The sequence below is a fragment of the Podarcis raffonei genome, chromosome 4, assembly GCF_027172205.1.
Source record: "Podarcis raffonei isolate rPodRaf1 chromosome 4, rPodRaf1.pri, whole genome shotgun sequence".
NCBI classification, from domain to species: domain Eukaryota; kingdom Metazoa; phylum Chordata; class Lepidosauria; order Squamata; family Lacertidae; genus Podarcis; species Podarcis raffonei.
The window spans coordinates 41232937-41258970 of record NC_070605.1 but is presented as its reverse complement, the minus strand read 5'-3'; positions in this window follow the sequence as shown (position 1 = coordinate 41258970).

The window sequence follows — 26034 nt, the reverse complement described above, 5'->3', positions numbered from 1 at the left end:
CCTGGTTCCCTGTAGCTTCATTTCTCTCAGTGAGGGAACCAGCAGAAGACCCCTGGAGGAGGACCTCAGTGTCTGGGCTGAGTGATGGGAGTAGAGACACTTCTTCAGGTACAGATTAGTCAGCGATATGTTTCCCAGCCTTTATACAGCCGTGGCAATACAAAAGAAGCAGCAGAAGCAGTATTGTAGCAAACGACACACATACACAGTACAGAAGATCAATTATTTTGTTGTGTTAAAATAGGATTATGAAAAGTTAAAGGCATCTAAATCAACACACTCTAAAGAAATAAAGCACTCCAGAAATATTCATAAGAATGTGGTTTTCTGTTTCGAATATGCACTGGCATTGCAATTTGGGCAAACGTGTTTTAACATCCAATTGTTGCAGGGATAAAAGGAAATCTAACAAAAGGAAGCTACATACACAAAGCAACACCTTTTGATCCACTATGAAGAAGCATTTAGTTTTAGTCAGGGAACAACTTTCATGCACTTTCATTGAAGACAAAGCAATGGGGTCATTGTAAAAGCATTTTTGTGGGTTGGAAGTAAATGCCACAATATGGTTAAAAAGGGCAGCTCTCTGATGGACAAAATAGATTTAGCTCACTCTCTCAAGGATTGTTACATAAAGCACGGAGCTCCTATTTCTTGTCAGAGGGTGGTTTTTACAAGGTTCTATAAACCAGCTTGGTCTTTTCAACATCTTTTTGGAAACAGTTGCTCTCACCTTTTGATCGTTTCATTAAGCTGTTGGTGTTATGGAATCATAGCATTGTAGCAAACTGAAAGGCCAATCTGTGACTAAGGACCATTTCTTCCAAAGACTCCCCATCTATCTATCAATCAACGCAGATAGGAAAGGGATATCTTAAAATACTGACAAATAAACTTAAACACCAGTTAAATGGTTTGGAGAAGAATAAAACAAATTGCTCATAAGGTTGTGCCTGAAACTGAAGCCAAATTGAAGCAGTCTCACATTCATAGAAGAGCTATTGAATTTATTTCAAGAAAAATGGTTATCTAAAGCATTGCTTGCTCCCACATGGCCGTGTCTAATTTTTGAGATAATAATAATAAGAGAACCTCAACACTAGATGGGTATTGACTAGAACCAGGCCCTTTTTGGCAGTGGACCCTGGCTCTGCAAAAATCTTCCCAGGACCACTGTCTTAGGTAACATCCCTTGTTAAATTTGAGGCACTGGGTAAAAACTTTCATATTTATCAAAGCACTCTCTCTCTGTGTGTGTGTCTGTCTGTATCTATCTATATCTATCTATCTATCATCTATCTATATCTATCTATCTATCTATCTATCATCTATCATCTATCATCTATCATCTATCATCTATCTATCTATCTATCTATCTATCTATCATCTATCTATCTATCTATCTATCTATCTATCTATCTATCTATCATCATCTATCAAGGGACATGGGTGGCACTGTGGTCTAAACCACAGAGCCTAGGGCTTACCAATCAGAAGCTCGGCAGTTCAAATCCCCACGATGGAGTGAGCTCCCGTTGCTCGGTCCCTGCTTCTGCCAACCTAGCAATTCGAAAGCACGTCAAAGTGCAAGTAGATAAATATGTACCACTCCAGCGAGAAGGTAAACAACGTTTCCATGCACTGCTCTGGTTTGCCAGAAGCGGCTTAGTCATGCTGGCCACATGACCCGGAAGCTGTACGCCGGCTCCCTCGGCCAATAAAGCGAGATGAGCGTCGCAACCCCAGAGTCGTCCATGACTGGACCTAATGGTCAGGCATCCCTTTACCTTTACCTTATATCTATCATCTATCTATCTATCCTGCTTTATTTTTAGAGTCTGGTTTTCTTTATAATGTGTTCTTATATTTATTGTATTGATATGAATTGCATTGTTTTTATTCATTGTGCTGTACTTCAAACTGTCTTGGGAATAATAACTGAATATAAGCATTCATAATAACTAAATCAATAAAGTCAAAGCAGTACGTCTTTTCGAAGCAAACTTCTGAAAAGTTATTTTACATAGTTGTCATTTCACCTATGACAGAACAATTCCAGAAATATCTGGGATAAGTCCCCAACCCGGTCTTATGTTAGTTTAAAGGTATTTGTACCTTTAAATCCCCCCCCCCCGGTGAACCAGTAAACCATTTGTGGTGTTGTTGTTGTTGCTGCTGTTATACACATTTATAATTACACCAAAGTAGCCTAGATGCATCATATACTTCATAATACATTTTTGAAGGAATAGTTCCTGTACAAATTTCAGGTGTCAAAGCCACAGCTATTTATTTTTCGCCTGAATAAATGATTCTCATGCTTGTTCTTTTGAAACGGTCCCATCACCAATTATAATAGATAAAATCTGAATATTCTTGTCAGACTATGAACTTCAAAGCAAACAGAACAGCAGACTGTGACAAAGAACGTAATCAGCAGAAATCCCTCATAGGTGTGCTTTGTACTACCGTGTATTTGTGTGGTGTGTGGAATTAAAGCTGTGGCAGGATGTTACTCCAAAAGTTTGCAAAATATGTCATTGTTTATTGGAGTTATTTTAATTTGATGAGCTGCATGCCATCGGCGTTAGTCAGCAGCAGCAACTATTGCAACAGTGAGGCATTAACTCTGCTCTGTGCTGCTCCTGATGAATGTCAACCAAAAGGGAGAGCTCCTTACCAGGTAGATGTCTTGAGACAGCAATACAGGGAACAGGCAGCTGGGATGACACTGTTCAGAAATATGGCTTCTGATTGGTCAGCAGATCTTGACAGGAGCCACTGACGTCTTTGGCTTGTGTCTGTACTGACCACTGTATTTACATTGGCTGACACAACCACACATTGCCTCCATCACTGGCCCACACCACTTACTGACAGGGGAACTGGGGCTGCTTAATCTCATAAAATCATAGAGTTGTAGAGTTGGAAAGAACCTCCAAGGGCAGAGGCGGAGCTAGCTGTTCCGGCATCTGGAGCGGCACACATGCTGTGCACCTGGGGGTGGGGCTGGCCGCCCATGGGGGTGCCGTCCCCTCAGGGATAACACCCAGGGTGGGCCACACCCTTGCACCCCCTTCCTCCACCAGTGCCCAAGGGTCATCTAGTCAACCCTCCGGCAAGGCAGGAATTGTTACTAAAGCATCCCTGACAGGTGGCCATCCAACCTCCAATGAAGGAGAGTTCCTCACCTCATGAGGGAGCCCATTCCACTGTTGAACAGCTCTTCCTTCAGCAATGTCTAGGCAATACGATGACCATGTACATACGCAATAGACAATCTTTATAGAATTCCTTCAAACCATAACAAGTACAAAATGAAATATTTAGTCTCAAAGTCTCTGAAAGTCTTTAGTTTATGAAGCAATTCTGTATCCTCCCACCATGCTGACAAAGAATTCTACAAAACAGCAGTCAATATCCGGAATCACTGTTCAGTGTTGGACATCATATTTGCCGAATACTCAAAGCTTTACAGCTTGTCTTTCATCGTACAAAGTCTGGTACCTTGCTTCATTAAAGATTTTCAGAGACTTTGAGACTAAAGATTTCATTTTGTACGTGTTATGGTTTGAAGGAATTCTATAAAGATTGTCTATTGCGTATGTACATGGTCATCGTGTTGCCTAGACATTGCTGACGTTCTCTTTGCAACACAGGGGTTTGTTTGGCTACAAACAGCTCTTATAGTCAGAAAGTTCTTCCAAAGGTTCTCAATTGGTGCTCAGCGGCAGAGTGTTACTACCTGCACCATTGTGTTAGGTGCCACTGATGATGTTATCAAAATAAACTTTTGATGGAATGGGGGTGGAGATAAGTGATCTGTCTTTTTATTCCTGTACTAGAGTGGTGCTGTCTTGATTGTGTGTTTAAAAAGAAAGATGGGGAAGAGTTTGTTATTGTTGTTATTGGTTTCTATTGATTTATTGGTTTGTTTGTTGCTTGTATAGGATATTTTGTTTATTAATGTTTGGTGTTTCTTTGTGTTTTGATATATGTTGTAAACCTCCCAAAATCACTGGGGAAACCCAGCCAGAAGGATGGGATATAAATTTAAAAATAATTATAATTATAATAATTATATGAATACAGGGTTTAAGTGTTATAATTTGGTGATATAAATTACAACATTCAGAATGGGCAATACTTATTTTTAAACTAAGTTTCTGTCTTACGCAAATGAGAAGAAAACTTAAAGTGGCTGAAATGGAATTATTTAATTTAGCCACTTTATGAGCTTGCTTGTAATTCATTTAACCACTTATAATTTATTCATTATAATCCATTTACTCAATATAATTCATTTACCCAATAATACAATTCATTTACCAGTTTTATTCATGTGCTCAGTATAATTAAGTCTTTTGAAATGAATATATTTGTAAAGATTCATTGGGTATCTTTACGGAAAGCATTAAAATGTCTCAGTTAAGTCAAAAGAAAAATAGGGACTATTGTCTTATAGATTAGCTTTTCATAATAACTTCTATCATTTCCCCCCTCAAGATACCTTCAGAATTGATACTAATATTGGCTTGTAGTTTTCTAGTACAAGTGTTCAATTGAAATGGCAGGTTGTTTTATTTTACAACATGCTAATGGGTAACAATTTGGGGAAAATATGGGGCAAAATTCAACACAGAAAGCCTATAGATCACTGACCATTGGAAACTGAACACTTTAGTTACTAATACTGTATACCCCAATTCAGTCATTAAAAAAACTCTTAGGTACATGTATTTGCAGAAGAAAAGCAGGAATGAGAAACCTCAAGCCCAGGTAAAGATGTGTTAAAGATAAAGGTAAAGATGTTACTGGGCAAAACGGGATCTTACTGATTGGTGGCACCTGCAAAAGTCACATGTATAGCATTTTTCAAGCCCTGGCAATCAGCTGATCCCCAGGGCTAAGTTGGGTCCAGTTTCTCACCCCCTGGCTAAAGCTTTCTCATACACTCAACCGCTTCAGAAGGTACTGCTTCAGTTAAATACAGTCATCTGTGTTAGAGAGTAGCAAATTTCTCTACTTCAGTACCATGCCAGTTTCTGTTCTGCTCTATCTCCACATTAATCTACTAAAGAGAACAAATCTCAAATCACATATTTAAATTTGAGGTGTGTGCTGAATAGATCACTGGTGATCTGGAAAGTTGCCCTCCTTTGGAGCCTCACCTTTAGGTGTGCATCAAAACATCACTTTGGGAAAAACAACCTTCATGTTCCCCATTCATTATTATGGGAAAATAAAAACCAGCTACAACTTTGTTACCTTTTGACGTATATGGCTGAAATACAGTGTATTCAAGCATGACACCTGCTCCTGAGTGGATGAACCCTGATAAGTGTCAGACAAACAGGTTTGGTGTTTCTTTTCTGTGGGCTGCTTTCAAATTTTGAAATATAGAAAAAAAGAGTAGTTTATAACATTTTAATTTTTGAGAAGAATTTGCAGGAAGGCTAGCTCATTCTGAGGGAATAATGCCAAATTTCAGAAGGATAGGGCAGTGATTTTCCTGGAAACAGGGGTCCTTTACAGTTCTGGAAGGATAAAAAGGATTCATTTATTTTTCTATTGTTTTGTGGGGGAAATGTATGAGAATACCATAGAGATGTTCCTAAGTAAGAGGCTTGCCAAAACTGAAAGGGGATTTGCTTCCCTCCTGGTGGTTTGGGGAAGAATTTGCATGAAAACAGCATAGATTGTAAATGTGACCCTTAGACAAGTAACCTAAAATGTTGCAGAAGGATTGGTGCAGGAGTAATGAATAAAAAAACAAGTTTGTGAGATTGGTTGGTTTTATTTTTCTGCCCAGTTGACAACAGACATTCCTTCCACATGCACAGTGATTGGGTGTCAAAAGAAGAACTGAGAAAATATTATTCCCTGACTGGGCAGTCAGAGTCTGTCTGAGTTCTCTTGGATCCCCTAAACTCTGTTGTGACCCTGAAAATTCAGGAACTACCCTTCTCAATTTGAGATGCCATGGCAGACACCTGCATCATCCTGCGACAGCCCCAAATATCTCGATTTTTGCTCAGCATTTGGTATTCATCCAAGTCAAGTGCACACAACTAATTTAAATATATCTCTCAATACAGATTTCCATGCATATTTTCCTCTAAAAATAGCATTTTTGATATATTTAAATAGCCAAACACTGCAATGCACATCCAGCGAAGTACAATATCCAATGGATAGTCAAGTTCCAATCCATATATTAGTAAGAGAAGTTCAGATCAGGTCATTTCCTATTGGAATTTACAAAGATGAATTTCTTCACCATCTAAAATCTCTGTGCTTCATCCTTTGTACTCAGGGATCCATGAATAAATACCTTATTTTTCCCTGTTGTATTTCTGAGCAGCATTCAAGTGCAAAACATGTGCGTAGTGAGGAAGTTGAGAAATATATGCTTATGTAAGAACTGCATGTTTTCCTTTAAATATAGAGCTATAGCAGACATTCCACCACCCGTAACATTAAAGAGCTTAGTTTTCCATCATTACCTGTAGATGAAGAATAATCTTCCTAGCAGTGTGGCAATTGGGTAAAATGTAGATGTCTGTTTATTATTCCTATAGTTGTTCCTCCTTTGTAAATAAGAAGCTGCTACCTGATTATTTTAAAGATGGGTTTTATTTAAACAGAAGGCTCAGCAGTAGTTCTAGATTTTGTAGTCTGCTGTCATCGACTGCAGGATATTTGCCATTAGAATCACAGTACATACAAAGACAAGCCCACATTTAAAATGCCCAAATACAGATACCAGATCACTGCAGAGGAAGACTATAGATAATTAACATTTATTAGCAATTTGTTTCATGGGTAAGCTTGAGTGTGAGCTATGTGGAAGGAAAATGCTTCAAAAACTCAGGAAATGTAAAAATAAATATATGGGGAAAAGAATAGGACTTTTTTCAACTTACTTTCAACTTCATTCCATCTGTTAGCAATGGTGAGATGTAACAATTTAAGATCACAGCAGAAAGCAAGCAGCATAGATTATGCAAGTTATGGTTAGAGATGAGTTAGAAAAGTGGAATGAGACTGTTTTACCAGAGAGAAGGTTGCAGGGGAAAATGGGGGTGTGGGGTTTTTTTTTGTCCTTACTGGTGAAAACAATAACTTTTAAGTCATCATTTTGATTCTTCTCAGCATTCCGCCCCCCCACCCCACCTGCCCTGAGAGTCTGAAACATTATTTTGGAATTTCACAGGACCCAAAAATAAAAATAAAAATCTTAAATCTGTTTAAAAAGGAAAGTTACAAATGACCCTTGTGTGTCTTGTTGCATAATATGCAAATGCAGTCTTTACCATTGTTTGCAATGCATGCTGTCAAATATGTTAGCTTTGCAGATTATTTCACTTTGAATGGATGAAAAGCATGAAAGAATCTTTATTGTGCTTCTGCCTCTCTCTGTTTTTCTTTCTTTCTTTCTTTTTTTGAATGAGGTTTTTGTTCCATTGAAGGTACAATAATTGCTTCAGATAAGAATGGAAAACGTGATGTGACATTGATATTCTCAGATAAATATAAATGATATAACACTTAATGGTGTTCACTGCGCAATTTTCACTGCGGCTGACATTCAGAATTGATTCTAGTTTTCCAACAAAACTCAAATCTATTCCAGGCCCACAAGCAAACTTGCTGGTCCATTTTTATTTTATTTTCAGGCTTTCCAATGGAAATATAAATAGTTAATGATGCAGGGCAACCTAGGTATCTCCTGATATATCACTTATAGCCTTTGCAATGGATGATGAAATATAACCTGTGTGGTTTTAGACTATTGAAAAAGAATGGAATATCTCTGTCCCAAAAAAGGGAGCAGATTATGACAAGGGAAAGATCAATAATTAATCCACCTTATATTAAATATCTCCAGATAAGGACCTGTTTTTGAAAAGGAAGAAATGAAAAACAAAAATATATAATGCAGCCAGAGAAAAAAATTGCCCCTGAAAAGCTATTGTCTATGGTGGGAAAGCTTTTTTCAAAGATATATGGAATATTGCCAAACCTTAAGAAATAACTCAATATATGATAAAGCATGAATTATGAGAAAAGTTCTGTTCTTTTCTGTTTAATGAAGGTTCTTTGCCTTAGTTAGTATGAATTATAAATTATTATTATTATTATTATTATTATTATTATTATTTATTATTATGGTCATGCAATATCACTGGATGCTACAGAGCATCAGTAAAATGGTGATGGAAGATGTTGGAAATGGTATATTTTTTCTCATGTGGTGGAAGTGCCAAAAAGCACTTTTCCATGGTAGGAAAAGTTAATGAAAAAATGTCAGTTGCATAGCATCCTGAATCCTTAATATTGGTAAGTGCGCAAGGGCAGGGGAGTACCAGGCAGGTGTCTATATATAGCCACCTTAGCAAGCAACTCCCAATAAATTATGGAAAGGTACCTGAAATCCCAAACAAAGCGGTTTTAATTAGGAACAGCTAGGAATTGATAAATAGCATGCATTATCTTTATACTACAAATTTACGTAGAATACGCATGTATGGCACCAAAATCTAAGAACAAACTTTAGAGAAAGTTAAGGATGCTTACAAATTGATCCTCTGTAAATCTGTGCAAGTCCCCACTGAGTTCAATGAGGTTTACTCTCATGTAAGCATGTACTCTCATGTTGCAGTCTAAGTTACATTGAAATAAATTAGGCTTACACTGCGTTCTCATGAGCATTTACTTGGAGATATGGTCAAAGGAACTTAGTGGAACTTACTTCCAAGTAAACATGTATAGGTCGCAATTGTGCTTTAAATGCCACTGAACCCCCTGAGACTCACAACTGCATAAAACATCTGGGAACGACAGTCACTGTTCTATTCGTCTCTTAATAGGGTCCCTTCAAAGTTGCTTTCAAAAATCCACCATGCTAATTAAGATTAAATACACTTTCATTCGTTTACTTCAGTTTGTATTTTCTCTCCTTCTCTTTTGCAACCCCTCCTTGTGTGTTTTGGAGAGGATAACCCTAGTATTTTTGAGCACTTGCTAGAAAAGCTAAAAATATCACCCAAATAGATGGTTAATTGGTTAACAAATCACATGTTGTCCCACTTTTCATTTAAGAAGCATGATTCTTACCCTGCTCCTTTTATACTCACACAAGTGAGGGCGACTGGGCTGATATATAACAGCAGAGTTCATCCAACAAACTTGCCTGTGCACACTCCAGGTTGAAAATTTTCAGGACATATATTTTGTGTAAAGATCCCAGTTTTATTACAGAAGCTTAATGATCACATGTAAACGCAGGCTTGGAATCTGCCTAGAGAATGAAGCACATGCAGATATGTACTTATCTTGGATCTTGGGCAACACCACCTGGCTCAAACCCCACCACCTATTTTAACTTCATGAAAATGTACTGGGGAAGGAGGGGTGGTCCCTGTTTTCCCATCCTGCCCTGCTGTCCAGTGTCCAGCAGGGGAGTCCTTTCAGGTCCCAAGAACATCAGACAAACTGAGCTAGATTGCAAACGAGGTGATTGGTCAGAGGCCCTTCACTGAAGGGTGACTCATTAGTCACCACCAAATTACCAGTCTGCCCTAAACTCCAAGTTGAGGCAGTAAGATAAAGCTAGTTAGAGGCAAATCATTCCTCCCTCGTCAAATCAGAACATAACAGAGAAGGTGAAAAAAGTACACCTGAAGGCAGATCAGGGACACTGCTCCCCCATCCTATTCGCCCCTCAGTAGTGACTTAATTGGCAGATCACTAAGGATGATGCATCAAGAGTGGTGCTGACAAGGAGTAGTGAGAGATGCTGTTAATAAATGAACTACTGTAGGTGGATGCTCAGAAGTTCAAAATATGCTGTCTCTTCTTCATTCATTTCAGTATCATAAGTAGAAAATGTTAACACTATGATATTTGCCAGCAAACCAACTATCATCTGAATCTATTCTTAGCAATGCCATTTTTTGGAGAGATACTGCAGGTGGTCAAAGGTTTAATCTTGTTTATCACTGACTTGGAAACATGTGAGCGACAAAAATAGCCAGCTTAAAAGGACGGGGTGAAAAAGGCAGAGACTAAAAGTCACGAGATTTAGCCAAACTTGAAGAAGAGTGAATCTCACTCATATTTTCACACACATATCCCAATTAATTTCCTCTCTGTCAACTGGGAAACAATTAACTTAAGCCATAAAGTAAAAAAAATTGTTAAGTAGCTCATTTACAAACCAATAATCTTACAAATGTCAGGAAGGCACATTAAAAAAGCTGAAAAGATACCATAATAAAAGCACATTAAGTAAGAACGCAGAGGCTACTAAGTGGGAAATAATCTATTCTTCTGTAATATCCCTGACCTGGGCTCCACAAACAATTAGTTGAGGCCTTTTGAACTGGGTGAATTCATATACCAAACTTCTCCAGTTCAAATTTGACTATTTGTAATGCGGACTTGGATAAAATAACTCTCATTCCTATTATGCTTGGAGATGACTAGGCTAGGCTCAACCAATAATTTTGTGGTATTATGTATCAGAATAAGCCCTGATGAACACATTTGAACTTGCTTCTGAGCAGACATGTTAAAGTGCAATCCTATATATGTCTGCCTTTCTATGTTTATGTATTTACTTAAGACATAATCTGCAGTAGAAGCCTTACTGGATACACTAGTCCAAAAGCTACACATAAATTTATTCTTTAACAAAACCAGAAGCATCACAGAAAAGTCCTGGCTCCACATGGATAGAACTATGCAGTGGCGTAGCGTGGGTTGTCAGCACCCAGGGCAAGGCAAGTAATTTGCACCCCCTAACCCGTGGATTTGCGCCCCCTAACCCGTGGATTTGCGCCCCCTAACCCCCAGATGTTGCGCCCAGTGCGGCCGGCCCCCCTGCACCCCCCACGCTACGCCACTGGAACTATGTTCAGTGCCACCTAGGGTGTATTGTACAGTATATGACATTATCCAAACAATATTTACCCCAAGTTTATTTACAGTGTAGTTAAAACACACACACAAAATACAATTCAGTTCAAATGAATAAGCAAATAGCACAGTTCACATAATTCCTCTTACTGATTTCAATGGATTTTACTCCAGCAAAGTGTGTATAGGATTGCAGCCTAGCTGTAGTTTACATTGCCTATACATTTCATAGCATCTAATCTGCAGCTTTTAAGAACACAGCAGTAGGGACACAGATACTTTCATCTAAAAAAAAACCTTTTAGAAAACTCATTCATCTTCCAGGCCTACAGAGTATTTCTGAGATGATGCATCCTGCTTGTCAAAGCTATCGAAGGGCATCTGCCTCTGTGATGGCTAAATGGCTTTTCCTGCAATGGATGTGAACCATCTCAAGATAATCTCTTTGAGGGGGGAAAAAATAGAAATGCTGTAATCTTTATCCTCTCAGGGGCTATGAGCTTCCCACTAATAGCACCAAATTTAGACTAAGTTATTTGAGATAATCTCAAAGAGAGGATCCAGATGTTAAAATATACTTGTAAGAGAATGATTGATAAATGTGTACAAGGTCATTGTGCTGAAAGTGGCAAGATTGCAATGCTGCTGTTGCTTTCCCTTTTCTTCTTCCTCTAGCTCTATCCTCCTTCCGAGGTTTGCAAAAACTATGAGGCAGAGATGTTTAACTGTCTCTGTGTGTGACTTGTAGAAGTGATATTCCACTAGAGCTGAACTGGATTTTGGTGAGTTTTGATTTATCGTTAAAAAAAATCTGCATTTCTAGCAATGGAAAATCCTTACCCAAGCTGCTGTACAATATCATAAGTGCAATGAAAGTGTTTCTCTGCTTTTTGTCCAAGTAACAGTCCTCCTCTGCCTCCCACCAGCACTGCCTATACCCACATGGGCTGGAGATAAATAAATAATCCTAATTTCATTCATGATGCACACACTGAAGTGATTTTCAATATAACAACTTGTATGAAACAGTTACATATTTAAAAACAGTTAGAACAATTGCATATATACAATTTTAAAAAAACAAAAACAAAACAAAAATCAGGCAATTATAAATATTAAAACAGTTGAAAACAATAGCACATACACAATATCAATACCAGTCCAAGACAGGTACCAAGTAAGATAAAAAAATTTTAGAAGCTTCTCCGACTTCAGATGTTACTGAGAAATAGAGCTGTATGGTGATGATACCTTGTCTCAGTGTAGCGTTTACAGAGAGCAGCTCTAAGTAAGTCCTATTAAATTTAATGGTGCTTACTCCTAAGTAAGTGGGTTTAGGATTACAGCCTAAGCTTTGACTCGAATGGGTGAAAGGTGTCCTCTGGATATTGTTGGAAAAGCATGACTAATGGTCATGGATGACAGGAAATGGAGTCCAATAACTTGAGGGCATTATATTGGTTAATGCTGATGCAGACAATCCTATTATGTGCAATGGAATGAAGCTCACATAATTGCTTTTAAGTAAATAAGGTTTTCGCTATAATGCAACAATTTCGAGAAAATGCTTACATCGTCTCCAATACATATGAATAATTTGCAGGTAACATTAAAAGCAAACACAGAAACAACCAACCAAACGAAATAACAACAACCCTATTCATCTTTGGTTAAATGACAGATGATAAGTTCTTCAACAAGTTGTATAACACCAATGAGGTATAATCCTCAAAAAGAAATCTTTCATTTACATACAACCCTTGCTTCAGTTTACTACTTTGAGTGAATACTGATGGCCAGTTTATGTGACTGAAAAGCATATGACCAAAAAATCAATTTGAAAGCATGCAAAAATTCACAAAAAATGAATAAAAAAAATCCCAGAGCCACATAATGAAACAAACAACACCAGTGGCATAGCTTGCCCCAGATTTAGGAACTTATATCCGAGCCCCACCACCACCACCTTACAGTTCAAGAGCCTCCAGACAACCCCAGACAGGTGGCAGAAACGATGGACAGGCAGCCACAAGGTGTGTTGTGCCAAAGCTGAAGTTACGCACCACCATTTTCATTAAATGCATAACACCTCCTGAAAGTAAGTGTGCTGAGAGTGGCAGGAAGCTCAGCTACTCAGATTCCACCTGAGAAGAGAAAGTGCAGGCTGGGGAGGTTTGGCCTTCCCCCCCCCCCCACTGCTTAAATGTCTTCATTGGCCCCAAAACCCTCAATATGGCATCTGATAGCTAAGGTTGCTTATACTCTCTGTGAACACACTTTCAGGAATTATTTGAAGCTAAGGTTAATAGGTATGTGTGTGGACTCAGCCTCAGCGCCGAAAGGCACCTTGCCTTCTTGCTCATCTGCTCCAGCCAGCCAGCAAACCAGCTACCCCAAAGCAGACTACTACTGCGGGTGGTAGGAAGGCAGGCAGTGTGTGAAAACACTGGTGTGTGGCATTTGGGTGAAGAGTAGCCCTGACCATCTATCAAAGGAAGAAGAAGAAGAAGAAGAAGCCATTTTGCCACATCTTAGTTGGAACTGGCCCAGCTGTTATAGGTACAACACACTAGGAAGCTTCTCACCGTAATGTACCTTGAAATGAACAGGCCTTGGAACTGTGAAAGTCCTGCATGTGGTACATTATTTACACTCAGGAATCTCTCCTTTTGCCTCTTATGGTTTTTGAATTTCGTGGCCCTTAAAACAATTTTAATTTATACACACATAGTTTTGAAACATTTTTGAAAAATATTCTGGAGGTTCCTATTACAGCTCACAGGAGCATGTGGCTGTAATCCTGAACACAGTTACCTGGAAACAAGTCTCATGCACATTAGTGGAATTTGTGAGTAGACATGCATAGGACTGTACTGTTGATCAGCAATGATGGAGTATCCTCTGTTAACCAGCAGAAAATGCTTGTGTAAAAGAGTCCTTAATTTGGACCAGTTGATATCTAGAATGGATGATAATAAAGTCCTATAAAAAGAAAAAGAAGTAGTTTGAGGCTAAGATACTTCTTCACTATGCTGTCACAATTTAGGCACAAGAGAGACAAATGCTTTTATGAAGAAACCTTGGGCTGTTCAAATGTTTGCGGATGTTGTCATGTTATTGTTGTAGGGGATTTTATTTTTTTAAAGCCACCTCTTACCTTATTCCTGCAACTTTTAGTGATGCCAACGATTCTCCCCCTCATATATGTGAATACTAAGTAATGGTTTTGAGAGCACCACCTGGAGCTGTAAGCTTACATATTCTTAGACTCTACAGTAATTAGTTTCTGACTGTCAACCACATCTTTATTATTTACACAAGCAACAGTGTTTAATTCACATCAAGTCTCATTTCTGTTTCAGTCTAAGCAAGCTGTGGAACAGGCAGCTTCACAGTGCACTGTAAACAACAGATAGCCCAGCTGCTCCTCAGAAGGAAGTTTTTAATTTCTTCATATTAGAATTGCTCACAGCTAATTAAAAATAAACTTTGAAGATTGACATTTTTAAACAAGCCCCATATTGCATCACTCTGGTGGGCACTTTACTTTCAACATCGAGTAGTAGTTTCTAGACACAGAAAATTCACCTAAGTACTCACATTTCATGCCATATATCTTTACAAAAGGCTTTCAGGACTGTTTAAGTCCTTTGTGCACATATTTATAGGACTAATGAATATAATGGCCACGTTTGCATGGTAGGAAAGAGACTGTGCACCTCAACTTTGTACTGAAAAACAGAAACAGAAGACATAAAGCAAATTTGCAAATTTTATGGCTGCTTCACTTTAAAAAGGTGATATCCAACTATCATACTCGGAGTAAACCCATTGAAAACAGTGGGCTACTTAAGTCCTTTGATTTCAGTAGGTCTCCTCCACGTATGACTAATGTTGGATATTACACAAAGAGAATTAATTTCAGTGAGGTCATTTTGCAAAATACCATGGTTAACTACTATAACGGGGTTATACTGTTAAAAGCACACAGGGTACACCATTCAGGTTTTTAATGTTTGTAATTTGACAGCGCCGTTTATCATTAGGTACCTGTTAATGAGCCATTGCAAAAACTGCAGAATTGCAGTGAGGAAGGAGTAGATGCAGATCACCCTACGTGGAAAACAAAATATGTCTCAGGTTACGTGCAGCTCCTATCATCCACCCAGGGTCCTCTTTCAATCATTTTAAATGCACCATTAAGTAACACTGAAGGGATTGGAAGACGTGTCCCTGATTGTAAAAATGGCTCTAATATTTCAGGAAGTGTGATGGCACAGTATTAGCCGTACTCCTTGTCAAATGGGTCACTTATTTTTTCATAAACACAGACCTTAGCAGTTGAAAGTCAAAAATCTTCCTCCCAAAATGTCAAAAATGCCATATTCATGGGACTTGGGAAACAAGGTATAATTGTGTGGGGGGAAAGCAGATTAATATAAAAGTGATCCAGTCGTCGACCTCCTTCATTTCATTAAAATTGGGTTCCTGGAAATAAAATGACTTGCTTGAAGCAAAGCTTTAATAAATCTCCAACTAACTATAGATTGCATTAATTTTTCAGGGGCGACTTATCTCCCAACTTTCACTGCATATTATGCATATCTGGCCTCAAAGATAGAGATAAACTATCAAGGAGAGGGGGCAGGGAAGATGAGAAAGAAGTTCTAAGCACTACTATTTGCAGGTTCTGATTATTTACTTGGTATTGGTGACAGGTGCCTTTCCAAACTAGTTTATCTGTGTGGTTCTATTATAACCAGCAACTTTCAGACAATTTTGTTCCAGTCACTGAACTAACATTATGCACTGAATGGTGTTGTCAACTGAAAGCTGGAAAAAGGTAGAGAGAGACAGATATAGCCCAGCTATAGCCCCATTGTGGGCCCAGGGACAGTGGAGTTGTAGGCTTCGGGGCTAAGGCATGTATAGTTGCATTAAACACAGGATTTAAACAGGCCACAACTTTATTGATGTTAGCAGGCTTTGGTACAGGCACTGGGTGTTTATCCTGAATCAACCAACCTGTGTGCTGGCTGACAATTTTGGCAGGGTTAACCAAGGTTAAGGATCACCCTATGATGTACATAAAATCGGGGCAACCCCTCCAAAATCACAAATTTTTTAGCAGGTGCTATGGCCCAGCAGCCCCTATCTTGGCTTCCAGAGAGAAGCCTGGATCCCTTTAAAAGGGAGACCCTGATCCCTTGGAGAAGCCTGCCTCCTCTGACCTCCCATCCAACTAGACAAAGGTTCCAGCCCAATGCCTTATCTACCATCAAGCTGTTATGATTGCTATGAGGTAGGTAGGCAAAAACCCCAAACAGGCACAATTGATCTGAAGGCAAATTCCTCCCAGGTTCCTAATGCAGCAACCAAAAACTTTCATGGCAAGGTCCTCCACATGGCTTGCCTGCTTACCCTCAGGTAGCCCTACAACATGAAGATTAGGGTAATCTGTGATGACTGAGGTGGCCTGGGCGCAGCTGGCTTTTATAGCCACAAAGCAGACCAGAGGGAATAAGTTCTTCCTCTTATCCGCTTCTGAAATCACATCTCAAGCTCACTCATGATTGACTGCAGCTGGGTCCCAGAAGTCAGCACGACCATGGCAGGAGGAAGTGAGGTCCTCTCCCAGACCCACCAAAGCTGGGTGGCCTCCCCAAGCAACTGCAGCCATGTTGGACCGCACCCACCACTCCCCACCAGCTGGTGGTAAGTGTTCCTCACTGTTACTAGGTGCCCGTAGTGCATCCCTTTATAACCTCTGCTTTTTAAATATAAGTAAAAGGTAAAGGTACCCCTGACCAGTAGGTCCAGTTGCGGATGACTCTGGAGTTGTGGTGCTCATCTTGCTCTATAGGCTGAGGGAGCCGGCGTTTGTCCGCAGACAGCTTCCGGGTCATGTGGCCAGCATGACTAAGCCACTTCTGGCAAAGCTAGAGCAGCACACGGAAACGCCGTTTACCTTCCCGCCGGAGCGGTAGCTATTTAACTACTTGCACTTTGATGTGCTTTTGAACTGCTAGGTGGGCAGGAGCTGGGACCGAACAACGGGAGCTTACTCCTGAGTAGCAAGATCACTGTTATTCACAATGGAAGACTTTAGCACCTGGCATGTTCCACTTTATGTACACAGGGATTTAAAAAGTCCTGTTGAATTTCTTACCCTCCTTGCTTTAAGCAAGTCTTCCTGAAAAGTCAGGCTGTGAAGCGCTGTTTTTTAGTCTAAATCCTTAGGTCTCATGTGTCCTTAATTGGCTCAAAGTAATATTAATAATTCCTGGTCCCAGCCTAGATCTTTACAGGTTCTCTGCAGTTGTGGTTTGCTGTCAAAAAAGGAAGGCAGGAATACTTTAGAAGTGTTTTGAAATAAAACCTCTTCAGTAATCCAGGAATAAAGCAAAAGCTGTTACCAAATGCAGTACAGCAAAATATCAGTATTATGTATCACAAAGGTGGTGTTGGAGGAACTGCTCCATTTCAATGCTTCCAGGAGAGGCTCCACAGGACAAGTCTGGTAGGTATTGCTTAAATGTTCTATTACTATTATTATTATATTATGATGATCTTTCCTTGCTACAAATTGGAGCTGAGTGCCCCTTTTCCATTTCATGTCAATTTTGTCTCACCAATTTTTGGATGTCATCAGACTTCCCTGAATGCTGATATTTTGAATTTGACCTTGACATATAAATTGTATATAGAAAGAAAAGCTCCTGAACTGCAAGTCAGTGTTGATGCAATAAAAATATGTGTCAAGTTCTTCAAATTGCCACAGTCATAATCAGTAGTCTAATATTCCTAAGATCATAGTACATTTAAACTCTATAACTAAACTGAATGACAGATCTGACTTTACATTAGAAGAGATTATAGGTCAGGTAAAAGGGCAAATGAGACCATCTTAAACAGCATGAACTACAATCCTGTGAAGTAACCTCGTCAACTCGCATATTTCAGAAAGTTAAATCTGAGTGATTCCTGACATGTTAACTAAAATTTATAAACTGTAATGAAAAATCATTGGAACAGTAACCTACCTGAATGTGACCAAGCCTACACTGAATATTCATCCCTTCAGAATATCAGTGATTTTGGGGGTGGAGCCAGAAATCTTCTTGAATATTAGGAGAGGCAAACATTTGGGTGTGGTCTTTCCTATCTTCCAATGTGTGCAGGGGCTGAAAATGGAACATCCATGTGAAATGGTTGCTGCCTGTATTAGATTATGAACATTAATTTTTGAGAGATGTACAATGCTTAGAAAATTTTAGACACTTTCTGACTGGATGGTGATGGTACATGGGTTTTCAATGACACACACATTTGTTTGTTTTTCAGCAGGACTAGTGCAAGAAGATTTTAAAATGTTGGCACTAGTAGAGGGAAAACCCATTTGGCTTCTACTCCAGCTAGCCAAATGTCTGCTTGATCTGCTGTATGCATGCAAACCAAAGTAGCATTTGAATATTAAAAAAAAAGATTACCAGAGGAAAATCTATTCCTTAATTTAGCATATGCAGCCAAAATGTAAAATGAAAAGCATAACTGCAAAGTATCCAGATTATATCACTATTTTTTATAATTAGGCTCTCAAGATAGGCAAATTGCTTTGAAGAGGAAATGATTCCATAAGTCACAAAATTAAATAACTATTTCTTAAATAAAAGACAATTACTTGAATGTTTTTATGACCATGATCAGAAAAAACCCATGTATAAACTGGTAGCTAGGGAGTTAAACATTTTGTACTAGCTATTGAGACCCGTTTTTTCCTGTTAAAAAATATTGTCTGTGAGACACTTTGATGCATGTACAGAAAGAGAATAAATTCTCTGTTGAATAAGGACAGCACGTGGAGCTTTCAACTCCCTTTGGAGTTGGTCTAGGAATTTTTCATATTCTGATCCTCTTCAAAAGAAATATCAAAGTGTCTCTGCGGACATCCAGAATTTTACTGCTTTTTCCCATTGTCATTGTGCCTCCAGGGGTATTTACCATTGGATTATCCCCATAGCTTGATCAGCCCAATATTCATTCATCTCTTTCCTGTTCTCCTTATGTCTCAATTTAACTTTTTTAAGTTCAATAGGGAAACTGTAAAACTGACAAAGCTGCATTCCATGAACCCCTTTATGAGTGCTTTGACCTGAGATTGAAGAGAAACTGTAATGACCTCTCCCACTCAGTGGTCATGATCTAGAGCAGCCTTCACTATCCTGGTGCCTTCTAGAGGCTTTGACTACAATTCTCATTAGCCCCAGCCAGCACATGGTGAAGCACACATTTCAAAGGCTTATCTAGGGTAGCTACAATATATTTGTGGGCAGAAACTGATGGGTAGCATAAATATAGTGTTATGAGGGGAGTTTTTTGGGGGGGAGAGGGTTAGGCTGTATGCCTGAGTCCACTTCTAATTCCTGGATCCAGCACAGATTCGATTTCTGGAATAGCCAGGCTAGCTTCCTGGTGAAGTAATGGCCTAAGTCTGGGTCATTAATGAAGGAAGTGGCTCGGTGCCAGAAGCCAAATGGGTTGGCTTTCCTCCCTTAACTCACTGGTAGTTAGAAAGGCAAAGGCCAGGAGTGAGAGTTGGTGTCTGTAAGGCAATAGCTGGAAGCAAGGCTGCAGGCTGGCCATGCCTGATTTCTGCCGCAATGCAAGGCTGTGGCTATGGGAGAAGCAAGGCCCTCTTGAAGTGTTAATGCTGTGAACCCCTCCATCATCAGCTTAGGTTGTATATGGGTGTAAATAAACCATATATCACAAAGACACCACAGTCTGGGCTGTCCTTCATTTTGAAGGAAACCAAAGCTTGGAGACTCTGGAATCTTGCAATGCCTGGAGACTGGACTGGCATGCAACAATAAACAGCATTGTGATTCTTCAACCTTCCATAAGTTGATCACTTGCATTTCACAATGATGTTTCTGAGCAAGGACTGTGGTTGGACATAACACTTACAAAATTGAAGCAAACTCACTTCTCCTTTGAAATACATACTAATGGAAAGCAAAGAAAAAAGTGTCAGTCAGGCCACAGCAACCCTTAGCATAAACTTGTACAGTGGAATCAATAGACGTATGGGATCGAGAAGATACAACCATAGAGCTTTGCGTCACATACATATGTAAGAAGGAACAGGGTGAAAAATTAAGAAGAAAGCATCCCTGTAAAAATTGATTGCCATTGCCTTGAAAAGCAATCTAGTTCAATCTCTCACTGGTGACCCTGCTAATTTTTCTTCCATAAAAAAGCTACTTCTTCCTTTGCCTTGCAAACTGTTTGAGGTTATACTTCTGTATCACTGTCAAGCCAGCAATTCACCTCATGCCAAATATATGTATTCTTCCCCACTGGTATGAAAGGGTATATTTTTCTCCTGTGCATTGTCAGTCTGTTTGTTTCTTTTCTTAATAGATCATAAAAATATCTCTAAATTCTCTATCAATGTGTCTTTGCTCCCTGTCAAGTGGGAGTTTCTAAATCATCACTCAAGGGGAGGTGACACATTTATTACTCAATTTTTAGGCGGCAACGTGATCCCTTTAACATGCACCCTCATGAGTCAACATGGCAAGATGATACTGTTTATATCAAAATGGATGTAGGGCTGATGTGAGCGCTTTTCAGCATCCAGCTTTCAGAGAATTTTGCTGTTACAAACCTCCAAAATCTAATTATGGATTGTACAGAAAAAGGGTGTTATGCCTGTCATGAAGTAGAGATCCTGTGAGCAAGTTTTGCTGGATGGAACCCCTCAGGCAGGTGGTAACAATTAGTTCCCAAAGTGGGAGCATGCAATGGGGCTGGCTGGTTGCCAGCATTCCCCTGCCCCTATAAATCTTTGAGTTAACCTGTCGAGGGAGGGAGAGAACACACCATGTTTTTGACTTGCTGTTTGATGTTCTGTGGCTGGTGCCAGAGAAGAAGCCAATAAAACCTGGTAACTCATTCGGTGCCTGATTGATTGATTGATTGATTGATTACTAGCTTGGAGGGAGGACTCTGGAAACTGACCCCCTCCTTGACAAGGCCAAAATAATTTCTTAAAAATTATTTCCTAAAATGAGTGAGGACCTTAGTGTAGCACTGTCTTAACTGATGCAATAGGTTAATTGCAAACTGATGTGCAAGTGATGCATAAATCATCTGCAAACTCTATGTATCTTCATCAACAACAGCAGGTGGTTGTGTTACCATTATATCCGTGTCAAAGAGCAGTGTCAACACAAGAAGTTCCACCAAATATAAGGTGTAAGTAAGGTTACTTCCACTACTGTTGTCTTAGTAGTATAAAGAACATTTTGGCTGTTTCTACAAGATCCCCTGCTATGTTTGGCATCAATCTTCTACAGTTAGCAGCTCTGCAGCTTTGTAGTCATATACTTAAACATCCTATGGAATCGCTCAAAAACAGGAAGGGGCTCAAAAAAAGTGGTGAACTACAAAATGCTGCAAATGTAGAGGCAAGGAATATGTGCTTGTTCTCCATCTGGCATGCTCATGGTTATTTATTTCATGAAATGTATAATACCACCCCTTGCCAGGGTAGCTCCCTAGAACAAAAAGTTAATTTGGTGTTGCTAAAATGCAGCTCTCTGCACCCACTGGATACAGAGTAAAAGTTGTTGCTGTTTACTGAATTTGCATAGGCTGCTCATCATCCCTGGGCAGAACAAAGAATAAGATACAATGTGAAATGCATGGTACAATAATAGCTGAAGTACAAAAACAAGGACAATATAATGCAGCATAAAACTTTCCTTTCTAGCAGAGGAAGCATCAAAGTATTGGCAGCTCAGTTGATAAAACATTGCAAGGCCAGAATTTGGCTTGGTTGTTTAAAAAGAAGTTCTTTAATGAAAACCCAGGAACAGAGCAGATGATCAAGAAGGCACCAGGCAATCCTCTCTGAGGGTGCTATTCCATAGCTTGGCTGCCAGTATCACGAAGGCCCTCTCCCTAGTGGCCCCACTTCACTTCACTTGGCAGGGGCACATGAAGCCAGAACTGCTGAAGAGGATCTTAACAAGTAATGGAAGAAAGAGATCTTTCAGGAAATTTGTTCTAAAGGTTTCTGTTCTGGAAGGTCTGCATGACTGTATATGTATTTGTGAAAGTTGAGAAGGAAACAAGATTGTAGTGTTAGGGCTCATCCACACTTCTGCTTCTGTTGTGCCTAGAAAGCATAGGTCTGAGCTACTTACCTCTGTCCCTGCTCCTTTCCTAGGCAAAACCTTCTTTTTAGTGATACATTAGAACAAACATCAATTGGGGGGAAACCTGAGCTTGAGTCCCCTTCTGAGAGAAGCTGAGTCCCAGACCCAGCAGGGTGTTGGACTTCTGGTAGCCAATGGCAGTCGGCTGCACTTTACCTTCACAGAGTCACACAAACCCACAAACATTGTCAGCAAATGAGGGGCACGTTCAATTCAAATAATGTTAACAGGCAACACATAATACCTGAGTTTTCTAAAACCATGAGACCTTTATAACTTTTAAGTGGTCTATCTGAATAGGCTTGCCTTTGTCAAATAGGCCTTGCACAGAGTGCATAGTTCTTTTGATGCTCAACTGTGCAAGATTCAAATTGGATTTTCTTTTTTTGAATTTATAAGTTTCTGGAGTGTGATTGTGTCACTGGAGAGTCCATCCTGTCCATGAATTGTTTTTTATAACCCACACTATTGAATTGAAAAATGAGCAAGCTTTTATGCCTATTCTCAAAGCTTTTAGGCCGGTGGGTTGAAACCAGAGAAAGTTACACATCGATCTTGCTTGATGGCAAACCACGCCTCTCTGAATGTATTCTTGACAGAAGTTCTATTGCCAGAATAATGCTTGATGTATTCTTTTGTATTGAAGGTTTGCTCTGTTTTTGACTGCCAAAATGTTGTTGGATCATTTCCTGTTATTTCATGTTCTTTGCCTGATCATAACAGCAAAAGCAGAGGAGTGTGTAATGAGATACTTGGGTACTCCTCTTGTTGTCTTGTCAAAATGTTCTCCTTCCACAGATACTGGTAATTCATCCCTATCAACCAGGCTTCACAGGTTTTTTTTATCTCAGCAAAGGGCAAATGTCTTTTCAGATAAATATGCCTGCATGGTAGTTTTTAAAACATGGATTTTAAAAAAATAGATAAGGTATACTGTCCTTCTTGAAATGTTATTGTGTATAGTCCCCCTGGTTAAAATGATTTTGTATGCTGTCCAGTACTAATTAAATAATGGCAGTGGCATTAACTTCTTTATCCAAACAGAGTGTGGATTGAAGTGCATCCTCACTCAGATATATAGAACACAGAAAACGGCTGTATAGTGACTTGGATCATGGTCTGTCTAGCTCAGTATTAACTACATGGTGTGGCAGTGTGTCTCCAGGGCTTCAGACAAGCATACCCTCCAAGTGTCCTGATTATCCAAGGACAGTCCTGGAATTATGGAAGCCATCCTTGCTTGTGATTTGACCATGGAATGTTCCTCTTTCTCCTGCCAGTTCTGCCCCTGCTGAGCTCAGGGAGGATGAGCTGGTGCTTGTCCCAAGTGCTGGCAAGGGAAAATTCAGTTGTCACTCCATGGCCTCTCTGTTGCCACTGCTCTTGGCCTCCTCCCTTGGGCAGCTTGTAGCAGCAGCTGGATACAAGCAGGCAGAGTAGAGACTGCCAACCTTTGAGGCTCAGCCTCATATGACACACCGGCTCTGAGGGGCAGGCAGGTGGCAGGGCCAGCCCTGGGAGGGAAGTAAGGAGGAGCAGAGAAGAGCAGAGTGCAAGGGGTCTTGACTGGAAAAAAACAAATACCTTGTGTATCCACGTCTAATCTTGCCCCCTTCTAAATTTTATTCATTGGTGTGTGTTTCTTTTTGTAAATCTACCAAAGATGTAAATAAAATAAAATCGGGATTCGGGGGTTTTCAAAGGAGGGTGTGTGTGCTGTGCCTCGTGGGTGAAATGTTGGTGGCACCCACCCTTCTTCTGATAGGAAATGATATGTGGGGGCAGGGACAAATGAATGGGGGAGTCAAGGAGGATCATTTGGGGGGAGGAGTGAGAAATGTCCCTATTTTCGTTTGAGGAATGTTGGAGGGCATGCAAGAGTCTTTCCCATCCGTACCTGAAGATGCAACAAATTCAACCTGGTACCTTTGCGTGTGTTAAGTATGTACTTTTCCATTGCTATTTTCTTATGGTGCAAGTGTGCATAGAATTGCAACTTTAACTAATCTTTCATTCCTTTTAGGTCTCTGGCACTATGAGAACAATTTAAATATAGACTTACCATCCTGTCAGCTACACACTCCTTTAAATAGTAAGTAAAATTTGCTACCATGTTGTACCATCTGTAGTTCCAGTGGAGGCGTGCACCATCTGGCTTTGTTTTGTTGGATGACTCCCAATTATTGAGGCCGGTAGATTGGGACAGCGTGCTTGCACATGTTCAACTAACCACTCGCGTGTTAGGCCCTTCCCCATCTTGGCTAATCTGGATGAGGCAATTGGATTCTGAATCTGTGCTTGAATGGGGTAATGAGCTGGATGAGAGCCAATTGATTTAATCTAGATGAGACAGAGACACTGTTCATGGTTTCTTCTTCTCAGGTAGAATTCAACTTGTCTTGGATGGTGTTGCACTCCCCCTGAAAGAGCAGGGTCATAGTTTGGGGGTGCTCTTAATTCCGGCTTTCTTGCTGTAGACACAGGCAGCCGGGGGGGGGGGGGACTTCAGCAGTTTCAGCTGATATCCCAACGATGACTCTATCTGGACAGAGATAACTTTGCAGCAGTTATTCATGCTCCGGCAACCTCTCAGTTGGATTACCACATGGAACTGACTTTTAAGATGGTCTGCAAACTACAGCTGGCCCAAATTAGGGCAGTAAGTCTGCTATTGGGGACTGGCCAAAATCAGCACATTACACCATTGTCTCATCATTTGTACAGGCTTCCAGACAGTTTCTGGGTCCAGTTCAAAGTGGTGATATCAAACGTTATGGCTATGGGCCAGGATACTTGAAGCACTCTTTGTGGACCTTAAAATCTTTATTGGAGGCCAGGTTTCTCCACCTGAGTGTGGTGCATAATTGCTAGGGGAGAGCACATTCTCTGTGGTAGAAGGCACATTAGGAGCGATTTTGGTGCCATGTGATGACATTTCTCTTCTTTCAGACTTTTACAAAGTATTTTGTCTTCTCATTGCTGGTTTTTAGTGCTGTTTTCTGCTGTTGTGCTATTGTGTCGCTTTGTGCTACTTTTTGTTGATTTTGTGCTGGTGTTGCTTTTATATCAGGATTGTTTGGGTGTTGATGATTGTATTTGCATTTTATAGATTTTAAATTGTGAACTGCCCAAAAGATGCAGTTGATCAGGCAGTTGCGGGAATGGAGGCTGGGAAGGCTACATAAATATTGTACTGTATTGCCTACAATCATTTAATCCTCTACAGAGTGGATGTGATCAGTGGTGGAGCTAGCACCCGGGGGCGGGGCGATCTGGTGCACCCGGGGGCGCAATCCAGTGTGCCTGGGGCAGACCGCCCCCACTTGCTACGCCCCTAGATGTGATATTGAGATATAGATCAGATTTGGTTATGTTTCATGCTTATCCTACACTAATAATGAACTGTGCAAAAATATACTAGTTACTACAGTATAAATCCTTTTTAAAAAAATGAAGGGCAATATCTAAATCTTTCAAAGAAGTTTGTAAGTAAAATCCATCCAGCAGAATATTGATACTGCCTTGATTCATTACAGAAAATATTGTAATCCTAAATATGTTTACACATAAGTCGATCCCATTGAGTTCAATAGGATTTACTTCCTAGTAATTGTGCCCAGGAATGCATCTTGATAGTATGTGTCTAGGGTACTCTCCTGCTACATAATTGGAAAATAGTACTATTAGTACTAAAACGAAACAAAACACCTAACATGTTTGTCAGTGAGGTAACTGAAAAAAAGAGAGATGATAATAGAGCAGAATGATGATATTTTCCTGAAATAGATTATTAGATCAGTGTTTTGGAAATACCAGTATTGCAAAGGGAGAGACAGGGGAAAGATAGAAATGCTAGAATTTCTCACAGATTGTTTGTGTCACTCCG